We start from the raw sequence: 12747 nt of genomic DNA, 5'->3' as shown, positions 1-12747 counted from the left end.
ATGAAAGCTATGATAGTGTTGTGGGTTAAAAAGGGTTTTCCCCTGGAGTTGGAAAGTGGTAAATTGGAAATTGGATTTTTGGGGCTCCCAAACCATGACAGATATGTTTTTTGAATACACAGTAAGAAATTGTCAAAAATTAAAATGGAAAAATAGGACTCAAAATTGATATTCTGTAAAACAGTGTATTATTCTGAGCTCTGTTTCTGATATTCTCATTTAAGTTATTATGAAATTGTATATAATATAGATAGTGAATATTTTCTGTATTGGTTATTGTTAGATACTGGCAATATTACATTTTGTTCACAACACCTCAGTGCCTCCTTTGTATTCCCAGTTTCCTTAACTCATCAAAGTTTGTTCTACTTGTACATATGAAGCATATGGCTTTCAAGAAACCAAAAATACTGTAAAGGCAGTGTAAACAGTTGAGTTACAGATGACAAAAACTATTTATAAATGATTACTGTTATTATGGAAGAATTTTTTTTGAACAGTGATCTCTTTGGGAACTGGCTTTTTTATTATAAAAACTGGTGTTTTTATTATGTAATTAACAAATTAACTAATTTGTGTACTCAATGAATTTGCATATAGCATAAGACTGGGAGAAGAGTAACATCTAATGGCAGGACTATATTAAAAATTATCCTTAAAAACCCGAGCTATGGTTATGATGTGATGATGCCATTCAAAAGCATAAATGCAAAGTGGTGTAGTTATGTAGGGGTGGTTTATGTGGTTGACATAGGATTAAGGAAAATGGTGTGGGGAGATGTTCTTTGGCAGAGAATCAGGGAGCCACTATAGTATGTAAGTTGAGCTGTAGCCAGTATTGTTAAAGAGATTAATGCCATACAGGAATGTGCAGACAGTAGCCAGGAAGCACCATGCAGAAGTTACCACACTGCTAAGCTTTGCTAAGATGTCACCTGGAATGGCATGCCCTTCTTTGGACAACATTCTTCAAAAATTATGTGGAGAAGATGAAATTCGGTGGAGAGTAATAAGAATGAATAATTAAATGTCTATAAACATATGTATTAGGAAAGAATCAAACACATGAGGTGATTGAGCCTCCTGAAGAGGAAATCCCAGGGGATGAAGGAGATGGACAAATCTTTAATTACGCAGAATGTTGCTGAAACATGAAAGGAAATAATCTCTTCTCCATGCCTCTGGTGGTGCAGGAGAAAGGAGTAGGCTGAAGTTGCCTTAGGGAGAATTCAGCTTGATAGGGAAAACCTTTCATGAAAAGAAAACTTAAAATGCTTGCTTAAAAAGTTTGTCTAGGACTTGTCTGGAAGCCGTGAAAATCTTAAGGAACACGTTTGGCAAATCTGCTAGAAAAGGCAAAAGTGTATCTGGTCCTATGCTAGGACAAGAGAATGGACTAAGTGACTTTTGAACGTATCTTAGAAAGACACTTTTGAAAGACAGTTTTGAAAGTGTCTTCCAGCATTGCTTATTTGTGATAATTTCATTAATTTATTAATGATCAGGATTTATTTTTGTGATTATTGTAAACTTGCAGGGAGAAAATTGAACAGAAATACTAATGGTGTAACTTTTCAATTTTATTTCTTTTTTCTGACTTTAATGACTTGCAGAGAACTGTTGTACCTGGGAACATTGTGGGACACTGGGTAGGAGAACAGATGTCTGAAGAAATTTTTATCACTATCCATACGTATCGGGGCATTTTCCACTTGAAATCACTGTCAGTATCTGAGTCTGTAATGGATTTCGAGATGTGTCTGACTGTCCACTTTTGCTGATGAAAATACTTGTCTACCGTGATTCTGGGGAGGACAAAATGTGGTGGGAGGAGGCAGAAAAGGAATCAGTAGTGTCTGAAAACATAAGGTTAAAATTTCAGTTTTGCTCTGGAGAACTTATTTTTGAAAAACCATTGACCAAGTATCCTTATGGGCAGGGGCAGGGTTAGTCTGACACTTTTGGACATGAATTCTATACCATAAAATCACAGGATAATTGAGGTTGGAAAAGACCTCTGGAGGTCATCCTGTCCAACCCACCTTCTCAGGCTGGGTCACCTAGGGCCGGTTGTTTAGATGCATTTTGAATATCTCCAGGGATGGGGACTCTTGAATCTCTGTGGGCAAGAGATACATGTGCTAGTGCTAGAGTGAAAAGTGTTTCCTTCTGTTAAGAGGGAATCTCCTGTGCTTCAGTTTGTGTCTATTGCCTCTGATCCTGTCACTGGACACTGCTGAAAAGAGCCTGATTCCATTCTCTTTGCACCCTTGCTCCAGGTATTTGTATTTACTAATATGATCCCCTCCCTGAACTTTTTCTTCTCTAGGCTAAACAGATCAAGCTCTCTGTCCTCATGTGAGAGATACTTCAGTCTCTTCACCATCTTTTTGGCCTTTTGCTGGACTGTCTCTAGTATGTCCACGTCTCTCTCAAACTGGGGAGCCCAGAAGTGGACACAGAATTCTAGGTTTGACCTCATCAGTGCTGAATAAAGGGAAGGATCTCATTGTTAGGATTTGGTGGTCTTGTGTCTAAGGATTTGACTTGGAGTTTATATTTTTTTTTTGCATGAATTTTGGAACATTATGTAATGGTGTATTAGGCTCCAATCAAAAGAAAGGGATTCCCATGCTAGGAGGCACTAAAGATTCAGCTAGTGTAATATTGTGTATTGGCAGTGCCCAGCAATGAATATCTGAGAACACACATAAGGAGAGGGTTATGCACAGACTAATTCCGATACAGGTGGCTTCCTGAGGCAATGTCTGCATGCATGTTGCTGCATTTATTTCATGGCCACTAGGAATCTAATTGCCATCACTATTTTCAGTCCCATTTTAAACCTATTTATATTTTTGGCTTCAGAACTTGGTGAAAATGAATTCTACAATTTAATTATCTGCTATATCGAGGAATTGTCACCCTTTGTTTGCTTTAAACCTACTCCCTGATATTTTCATTGGGAAGTGCTAGTCTTGTGTTATGTAATTCCTTATATACTTTGTCTATACTATGTATAATGTTTGCACATTTCTATTACATTCCGTGCAGTCTATTATATTTCATTCATTTATCCCTTCAAGCTGCAGAGTCAGCTTCTGTGAAAGCCACTCTGTGCTTTTGGTCATCCTTATTGCCTTATCTCCTTCTAAAAGCCCTAATAGATCTTTCTGAATTGAGGGTGATCAGTGTTCCTCACAGTACTAGATATGAGAGTTCTGTGAATTTATACAGTGGTTTAGGAAAGAAAGTTTCTAGAGTTTACTGCTTAAAGATATCCAACTATTGAAAAGATGGTGGTTTTTTCCCCTTTTCCCATGAACATTTTTGTTCATTTTCAGGCTGGAAGTTCAGTTACTTGTTGAAAACTGTAAGAGGTTGATCATTGACGTTGACAGCAGAAATTGAGCCTCTTTTCTTGTTTTGATAGTTATGAGCACATTATTAATAAACAGTAGAATGTTTATATCAATAGAATAGTAGAATGTCAATATCAAAAGTCATTAAGCATAATGCTTTTTGTATCTAAACTATTTCAAAATAAATAGAACAAAATATTTCATCACCTTTTTTGTTCTTTCACTAGACTAATTCTAGGAGAGATCAAAAAATGCATTGCTTAGCACAACATTGGGATTTTTGCTGCTAAAAATGTCTTTTCAATAAATAAATACTTACATGTTTTTCTGGAAGTTATGTTGTCACTACAAGGAAATGAAGATCAAAAATTATTGTAAAATGATACCAAGTAAAACCTTTTTCTGCATATTTTTTGTAAACTACATTAATTTTTCTACTGGTAGCCCACACCTGCAAAACAGTAAAATTTTCAATAGAATACCTTTTCTTCTTGAAGAGACAGATTTTTAAAGAAATTGAATTCCATAAGCAACTGTAAATAAAAGGAATCATCTTTCAAAAATGCTTGATTTTTACATTTTTACTCCTTTGCTATTTGGAATGTCAAGTAATACCAAGTTTTCACAATAGTCTCTGTGATCACACACATAGTTTTGTTAACATGCTCTGTTCTGTTGATATAAAATCACTGTAGACATAATGAAAGTTTTCAGTATTTAAATGTGTGTACTGTAAAGAACAGAGACTGTATTTACAGAGAAGACAGTGTCATTATCCCAAATCTCCTTTGAGACATTGGTGCATAAAGTTGCACAAAAGTCCAGAATAAATTTCAAAATGCGATACATACAATATTTTTTTTAATGTATGATGCAAATTCAGTCTTACTAGTCCCCAAATTCAGCATTTGATAAGTAGACTTTCTTTGGTTAGATATGTTATTTTCTTCATGAAATTAGACTTGTCTGATAAGGAAATGTTACTGGATACTTTAGTCAGTGTCTGAATTAAAGCAATCTTTGAAATAAATTGCTCCAATCTCTAATGAATTCTTGTTAAAATAGATTGCCATTTCTCAAATAGTTAACATAAATCAATGGTTTATTGTTTTTGTATTCTAAATTTACTACATAAAGAATACCTCTGCCAACCACTAGGTAGTTTTCAATGTCTTCAGATTATCTACCCCACATGTGAAGCAAGCCCACATCAACAATTATTTAATACAGTTTACACTATATATAGTCAGTGGATTTATTTGCAGTCTGTGCAATTCCTGTTCGGAATGTTTTTTAACAGAACCTGTTGAAAATAGCACACTCCACTTGAAGGTATACTTTTCTGAAAAAGAAAATAGGTCTCTGCAGCCAATAGACTTGTGAAATTGGAGTAATGAGAAGATTAACACTCTAGAGTGTTTATTTTCTTGGGCAGCAAGATAGAAAGAAATCAGAGAGTAAATGAGCTAAAAATGAAATTATAATTTGCAGTATAAAAAAAATGCAAGGAGATTGTAACTATTTTGAAGTAAAATGTAGATCCAAAAATACCTCTTAACAGTAAAACTGTTTTTGTCTCCAAGGTACCAAAACAACATCTGTTGCTTCATTCTGATGACTTATTAGGACTCTTACTGTTACCATTTGCAATATGATATTGTGGTTGTATGGTGGCTGGCCCTGGACCTTTTTCAGACATTTTCCTCAAAATATTTAATACAAGAAAACCTTATTTGTGTTGGTTGAATTGTTCACAATGTTAGTGATGTTAACACAGTAGTAATTTCTTCACTGGAAGGGTGATTAAGCATTGGAATGAGCTGCCCAGGGAAGTGATGGACTCACCATCCCTGGAAGTGTTCAAGAAACGACTGGACATGGCACATGGTGCTGTGATTCAGTTGACATGGTGGTGTTTGGTCAAAGGTTGGACTCAATGATCTTGGAGGTAATTTCCAACCTTATTGATTCTATGAATATGGCGGAGCTCGGTTCTATCAGAAGGCAAAGATAAACATTTTGGGAGCAGGTAAATATAAAGGTCATAAGAAATATACTTTTATATTTAAATTGGAATCCAACAGGTCTGTTTTAATTGTAAAACATACATGGAGTTGTAATTTGACAGAGGAACCCACAGAATATGATAGTTCAAAGATAATAGATTTCTCATTTTTGATAAATGAAGAAAGTTTATTAATAAGGAATTGAAAAAAATGTCAGGGACAGTGTGAGAAACATTGTCTCTTTGTGAAAGGAAAAAGTGAACTTTGAACCAATAATAAAGTAGTATGATACAATGAAGAATTTCTTGAGAATTTGGGGTTAAAAAGCAGACTTTCATACAGAAAGAAGAATACAACCAAAAATACTTAGCTGGCCAGCAGTTAGAATTATGGACAAGCAGAAAGTGGAAAAAAGTTCCCCTAACTGAGATAATCTATGTTTACGTATTTTACTCAAATAAGAAATTGGATAAAATAGTAATAAAGAGAAATAGTTCCACTTATTTATATGGTAGGGCTGAATTGGAGCTGTATCTGAACAATTTTGTGTACTAAATTCTCTAGATGTTTTGTTTGATGCAACATAATAAGAAGTAAAAACATGATATGACTGAAGGATGGAATGTTTCCATATGTATTTACATATAGGTGTAAATGAACCCAATGCTGTATAGAAAATACAGACAGCAATATGTTGTAATGTACAGCAGCTCCTAAAAGCTTTGTGGGAGAGTATTTTCTCTCTAATTTTTGCAATTTCTCAGAATTTGTGAATGTCACAGGCTGTGGCGCTACTAATATGCTGACAACATCCTGGTTTGAACTGCTTTCCAAAAGAAATAGACAGTACCCCTAGAGGGATGACAGGTTGTCTGAATGAGATAAGCAAATAGATTTAGAAAATGCTGGCTTAAGCTTAACTTAAACAAGACAGAAGTGATACTCTTATGAAAAGAGGAAAGCATGTTAAGCACGCAGCTGAATCGATGACCCGAGTTTCCAATGGAACCTGCCTTCAGGACAGTGACAAGAGGGGTTCTTGCAAAATATAGAGGCTATACATTCATTTTGGCATTACCTGTAACCATAATGAATGTGTTAATTTTTATGTTCTGAAGAATTGTGCATTTCATTTTGTGAAGAACTGATGATAAAGATCATGCAGTAAGTTCAATTTATATGAAGTTTATCAAATCTTGTCTTAGGAAGGTCAAAACTTCCAGAGAGGATCAAATCACAGCAGCTCCACTTTACTAGCTCTGCGTTATTCATGATGATGTAAAGTCTTTCTCCTTAAAATGACAGGGCATATTATATTTTGTGAGCAAAAGTGAGGTGAACCTTATTTTACTTGCAGTATCACTAGTTCCAAAAGTTTTATTATCAGAAATTATTCCAATTATTCCAAAAAGTGGCATAACATGGTTTTGACTTGTCGAATGAAAGTTAAACCTTGCTTTCCCTAGTGTTTGTGATCATTTTAGGCTGCAAATGATCATTTACCCTTGTAATAACATGTGGCTGTTTGAAATAGTTCCTTTCCCACCTCTGGTGCTAAGTGAGCACTTTCTCTCAAACTCCAGTTTGAAGGGTGTGAGTATCCATGCACTCCTTCAAAATGCTTCTACTTTCCCACGCAATTTTCAGTCCATTACAGATACCTCTTTGGTTTTTTGTTTGTTTGTTTTTGTTTGGTTGGTTGGTTTTGTATCTGTCAGGGACTAGGCTTGCAAAGAATGGCTCTTTTTGCTTAGGCATTCTGATGAAACTATGCTGAAAATATGAAAAAAATAAATGTAAGTAATTATTAATTGTTTCAAATACAGATGTACATTATAGAGACATCTATTTTTTTATTTTAAAGTGACTATTCAGTGCACCCAAAACTGCTGTTATGTATAGAGCTTTTTTTTCATGCATTGTGTATAAATTTTTAGCCATTCAAGGTGTAGAACCTTTTTTATCAATGTCAAGTTGAGGGAAATCCAAGTTTGCAGAAGTCACTTTTTAATAACTGTTGGATTTTTTTAACCAATGAAATATTGTCATATGCAACATATTCTTAGGTTTCTTATAGGCTTTCTATTTTGTTGAAATAATCTCTTAGTGACATTCATGAAGATGACTTGGCAAAGACTAAGAATAAGAAAAGAAAAAGATAATATCTTCTGGTACTTTTGACTTGTTTGCAGGTCGATAGAAACTATTATCAGTTTTTTAATACATTTGCCATACTCTTCAGGCAGGGAACATTTATCTTTTGATATTTGGATAAAAAATAAAGAATACAGAAGTGTTATTACACCGATCAGTACTGGCCAGGTTCATGATTCTCATTGTGAACATTACAAATACCAAAATCTGAATTTTCATGGGATTTATATTATCTGAGTCACTTTTCATAGCATGCTTGAAGTAATTTATTTGCCCTCTGCTAAATTTTTGTTATTGATTCAATATTCCCATTGGGAATATAGACCAAGCACAAAAGCTTTATCCTATGGAAATACAGTTAGGATACTTGAAACTGAAGGGAAGTTTGGGAGCTCAGCAGTTCTGCAGCCTTCCTGTATAGACAGAATCCTAGTCTGAAACCTAAAGGAGAAAACCAGATGGTACAGCCAGGCTGTGCTTGGTCTATTTTATTCTGGGCTCCAGTTAGCTGAGACAATTCCTTATAATAACACAAAAAATATTTTCATAGACCATCTTTTTCAAACTCAAGATTTCCCTTTTTCTAGTTCAAAGATTTCTGTGTCCAACTCTCTCTGGCAAGCTTTATCTCCCAATATTTTTTTTTTTTCTCTCTGGGCTTTTCCACTCTATTATCTGGGCTTTTATCCCCCACACGTTATTTTTTGTCAGTATTTTCTGTAATTCTAAACATTTTACATTTCAGTTAATACTAGTGGATTTGAAAAATAGCTCAACATATTATAGTGCTGTCTGCATTATCTAGTTTAAAAATAAGTCAAATAGATTCTTATAGGGTAGCGTTCTTGTTTTGGTTGAGTTTTCCAAGACAAAATAATGAGCTTAGCAGTCAGATTCATAAAATCAAAGGACATTGGAACTAGTTAGTGACCTCAGTGGATCTGATCTCTCTTCCCTAAAGCCATGCTTCTGCCAGTCATGCAGCTACCCTACTAGTACTGTAAATGTAAGGAGTATATTCAGGGTACACTCACACAAGACAGCAGAGTTATGAGTGTCTGTTTTCATCACTTGGGAAATATGTTTAAGGCACAGTTAATTTGGGCTTGATTTGGCACTACAGCTTCTGTTGCCACATGAAAACTGAGTTGAGCTCTCTGTTGCGTTCAACACTTGTAAGTAGGCTCTCCTGGTATTATAGGATAAGAGCTAATTTCTCCAAGGAAAGGTCTCTCTAGACCTTTTATATGAGGCTGTAGTTCAAAATAGTCCTTCAGTACTTCTCCTCAATTTTTTTCTCCTTATCACTTTCTTTCAATCTCTTTCATCCTCTCGACATTTCACATGGAAAAAGAGAATGACTTTAAGCAAAGTGGAATACCCCCCCAAAATATTGTGAATCACATGTGAGTAAGGGTAGGACTAAGGTAGGGGTGGTAACTTGTTTGGTTTTTGGACATCAGTAGCTTTCTCACACAGTAATCCCTGGTTTATTTTGGTTTTTTTCCATATAAACTGGTAGTAAGAAAGCATGAACAAAAGATACTTTCATAACTTCCTCTGTACATGTGAGTGATTGAAAAGTTTCCAAAAATAACTAGGAGATATTTTTTAATTAATGGATGAAATGGGAAGACAGCTGATGAAAAATTTGAAGTCAGAAATGTACAAAAGATTATTTAGTAGTAAAAATAATATTTCCTGAAACAATCAAACTGAGTTTACGGATGATTTTTAATTATTTATATCAAATACATTGAAATTCTTAAATCAGTAATGATTGGTATAGTAAAAAAGGTCTTCAAAGGGTAGTTTTAATGACTGGTAATTTGCTATAAAAAATTTTAAATATTTTTATTTTGAACCACAGTTAGAGATTTTAAGACAAGAAAAGAACATAATGAAAAATGTTGAATAAATATTCAAGAAAGAGGAGAGACTTAGTGATCGTGGTTGAATCAATTGTAAAACTGCAAATGCATAACTACCCTCAGGAAGTTGGATCAAATTCTTAGAAAATTAAAAATTAGGTTAATGAACCAATATGCATTTTCAGAACCAGGAAGTATGTTCTAAACCTGTTAATGCCAGTAGCTCTAGAAGTACTGGTGGATACCTTTTACCTCTACTGACTTTCTTTGGTACAGAAAGATGTTTGGAACTTCACAAAGGCTACCTGTGTGGTTTAAGCCCTACATCTTAATGTTTGCTATTGAATGCAAGTACTGAGAGTAGTTTGTACTTCTGAATTGACTTCTAGAAATGACCCAGTTGTGGGTAGTGCTGAATGTTAATATGAGATATTGAGCACTTCCAGCTGCTAATGATACCAGTGGAGACAGTGGTTGCTTTTCATGCTAAGTTTCACATAGCAGTGGGTATTTTTGCTTACTTGCAGGTTGGAAGCAGAACCGCACCTGTCAGTCACCAATATCTGGGGAATTCCTGTCCCCTGGAGTCAGGAAACACAATTAGGCTTGCTGGAAATACAATTAAGCTTCCCAGCTGCAGAGCTTTTCAGATGAAAGTTCAGTAATGCTGGTTACATGCTTTTAAAGTCCCAACTCCTTCCTATAACATTTCTGCTTAATTGATAGCTATGAGTCAGTGTTAGGTTTGTCTTTGGGAGGGTTTATTCTCTCAGCTGTATGCTTTTATTTTGAAGTATTTGCAGCGGTTGATTGTAATACAAGTTTGAATGAGTGAGGGTGAGTAAAGTGTTCTTTTCACTGTTGTCTTGTTTTATCTCTTTGATAAGGAGTAGTTGGAGCATTTTGTAAATTAGTTGGATAAAATAAAATTAAATATTCATACCTTAATTGAGAAGGTGTGGAGAGGCAACAAGGCTAGAGGAAAGAAATGTCTACTTATTCTCCCTTATTTAAGGCAGGAAAGGACTAGACTGATTTAGAAAGGCTGACTACAGGATGTGGAACTCTGCCATGTTTACCTAGGGAGGACATACTATATGAGACAATTGGCCTTTATCACCTGGAGCAAATTTTTGTGATGTGCTGGCAGTCTTCACTTTAGTTCTGGTTTTAGAGATTTGAGGATGACTGAACAGATAGTCCAAACATTCAGGTATGTTCCAAAAGGAGCATGGTCCTTAATGTATTTATATCATAAAACCCTCCATTAGCTCTTCTGTTTTACAGATGAATGTGTCTTTTTATTTTTTCAACATCATCCTTCCCATTTGCTTTTACTTGCACCCTCCTGGGTAGCTTTCTGTGATCATGGTAGAAGTAATATTGATCATACAGAAGAAGGAAATTCTCTTATCTCTTCCGAAAGATGTTTTCCAGATTATGGTCTGTATAGAGAGAAAGTTGAAGTAAATTCATAGTGATGTGTTTCCTGGAGTATCTTGGACTGAGAACAAACATAGACAGATGGTGCCAGGGTGAGTTGATCAGAAGCCTGGGGTGAGGAGGAATACTACTGGGTACAAAGTCTCATCTATGAATAATACTAACAGACGGTGAAGATTGTCACAGAGCAAAAAAAAAAGGCACTGTCACAGAAACAAAAATCCGTTTTTTATCGGGGCCTGTTGGAATTCCTATTGGAATTTGGATCTGTCACAAACGTTATTCAATGACTCCAAAATTTGAAAGCTGGTCAGTAATTTTAGTTATGCATTCTACATGTCACCTTTTTCTCATCCTTTAGGAAGCTTTGCCCCCATTTGTTTATTCCCTCGTTCCACAGCTGATTACTAGAGGTAGGTTTTTTTTAGGACATGGATTTTCTTGTTTTAGTGCAAGAATATTAAGAAGAGAGAACCTGGGTTTTGTCAGCAGGAGCACAGTCAGACTTCTCATCTCAAGTGTACTTTGTCCATGCATGCAGACTGTGTCAGAAAACAGTTTTGGAACAGTTGTGAACACCCCTATCTCCCAGTTATGTACCTAAGAGCAAAACATGTTTTATTGTTCCTAGTGCAGTGTTCACCAACAGGGTGAAACCCACTAACATTTGTATGAAAAGGATCTGATTAACAGGTAACTTCAGAAACAGCAGAATGTTGTCTGTTTCAAAATTAAATGTGAATTTAATGTAGCAAATTCACTCTAACCTTATTTCATCGTATCTAGTGATGATGCTGCATTCTCCTCTTTACAGTATCTATATTGAATCTCTTAAGAAAATATTATGCTTTCTGTTCTTTTGGACACTGTTATTTAAAAGATTTGTTGTTGGATTTGTAACTCTATTGTGTATATTTCCTAGCTATTACAATATGAATTACTTATGTACACTAAATGAATATTTTTTCTTTCCTTAGACATGCAACATTGATGAGTTGTGATAATCCTAGGATCACAACTTTATCTCCTCTGGTGATTTGTTTAAGTACTGGCTGTTATAGCCCAGCCAATGCCTTTACCTCTTTTTTGACTCTTCCTTTAGAGACCAGGGAAAGAGAGAAGTGAGATTTATATATAATAAGCTTATTTTTGGGTGTCTATATTTAAAGAAAGCTCTTGTTCCAATGTTGGAAACCTACTGTTACAAAGATCCAATTGGAACAGCTTAGTTACAAAAGCAGAAAGAATTGGAAATACATCAGTATTGATATCGTGTCTTCTTTGAATAGTGATGTCTAGTCAGTCCTAGATACAAAAGACATGTAAAATAAGAATGGCAATTGATTTTGGACATGATTTCTTTTCTATAGGTGGAATTGACCAAGTTCTGCAGTAGGAATGATAATAAAGATTTTTTTCCCCTCCAAATTGTATTCCACAATATCTATAATTAGGATAGTAAATCTGTTTATATATATTATTTTTCTAAACAGACGTACTCCAGGAGAAGGCTTTAATAAACCAATATAAGAATCTTGGCAGAGAAAAGTATTCAAGCTCTATAGGAAAACAGATATTCGCAGTGCTGTCTCTGGGATAGCTCCTGTCCTTTGAGTGACAGTGTCCTCACTCCCTCTGCTTGTTCACGGGGCCTGCTGTTACTGCATCCTTCCACTCTGCGGGGTTATGGGCAGCAGGCCCACTGGTGGCCTGACTTCATTCTCTTACAACCCTCATTTATACCCAGTAACTCTGAGCTCTTAATGGTTAACTAATAAGATTTAATTAAGAGGTTAAAGGATTTACATATAGGATTAAATTCTGATCTTCTCTCTGATACTGATTCTTTGGCATGGTTTTGTACAACTCCAATTATTAGGAAAATTCGAGCATTATCTCTCAGAAATAGTA

At 35.2% G+C, this 12747-nt stretch overlaps 1 protein-coding gene across 38 annotated transcripts in view; it reads left to right on the top strand.

The window, feature by feature from the left end:
* The window catches only part of RIMS2 (regulating synaptic membrane exocytosis 2), a 456898-nt gene that overhangs the window by 64103 nt on the left and 380048 nt on the right, over positions 1–12747 (top strand). The window lies entirely within an intron of this gene.

Source organism: Chiroxiphia lanceolata, chromosome 1 (genome assembly GCF_009829145.1).
Source record: "Chiroxiphia lanceolata isolate bChiLan1 chromosome 1, bChiLan1.pri, whole genome shotgun sequence".
Classification (NCBI taxonomy): domain Eukaryota; kingdom Metazoa; phylum Chordata; class Aves; order Passeriformes; family Pipridae; genus Chiroxiphia; species Chiroxiphia lanceolata.
This window is presented reverse-complemented; position numbering and strand designations above follow the sequence as displayed.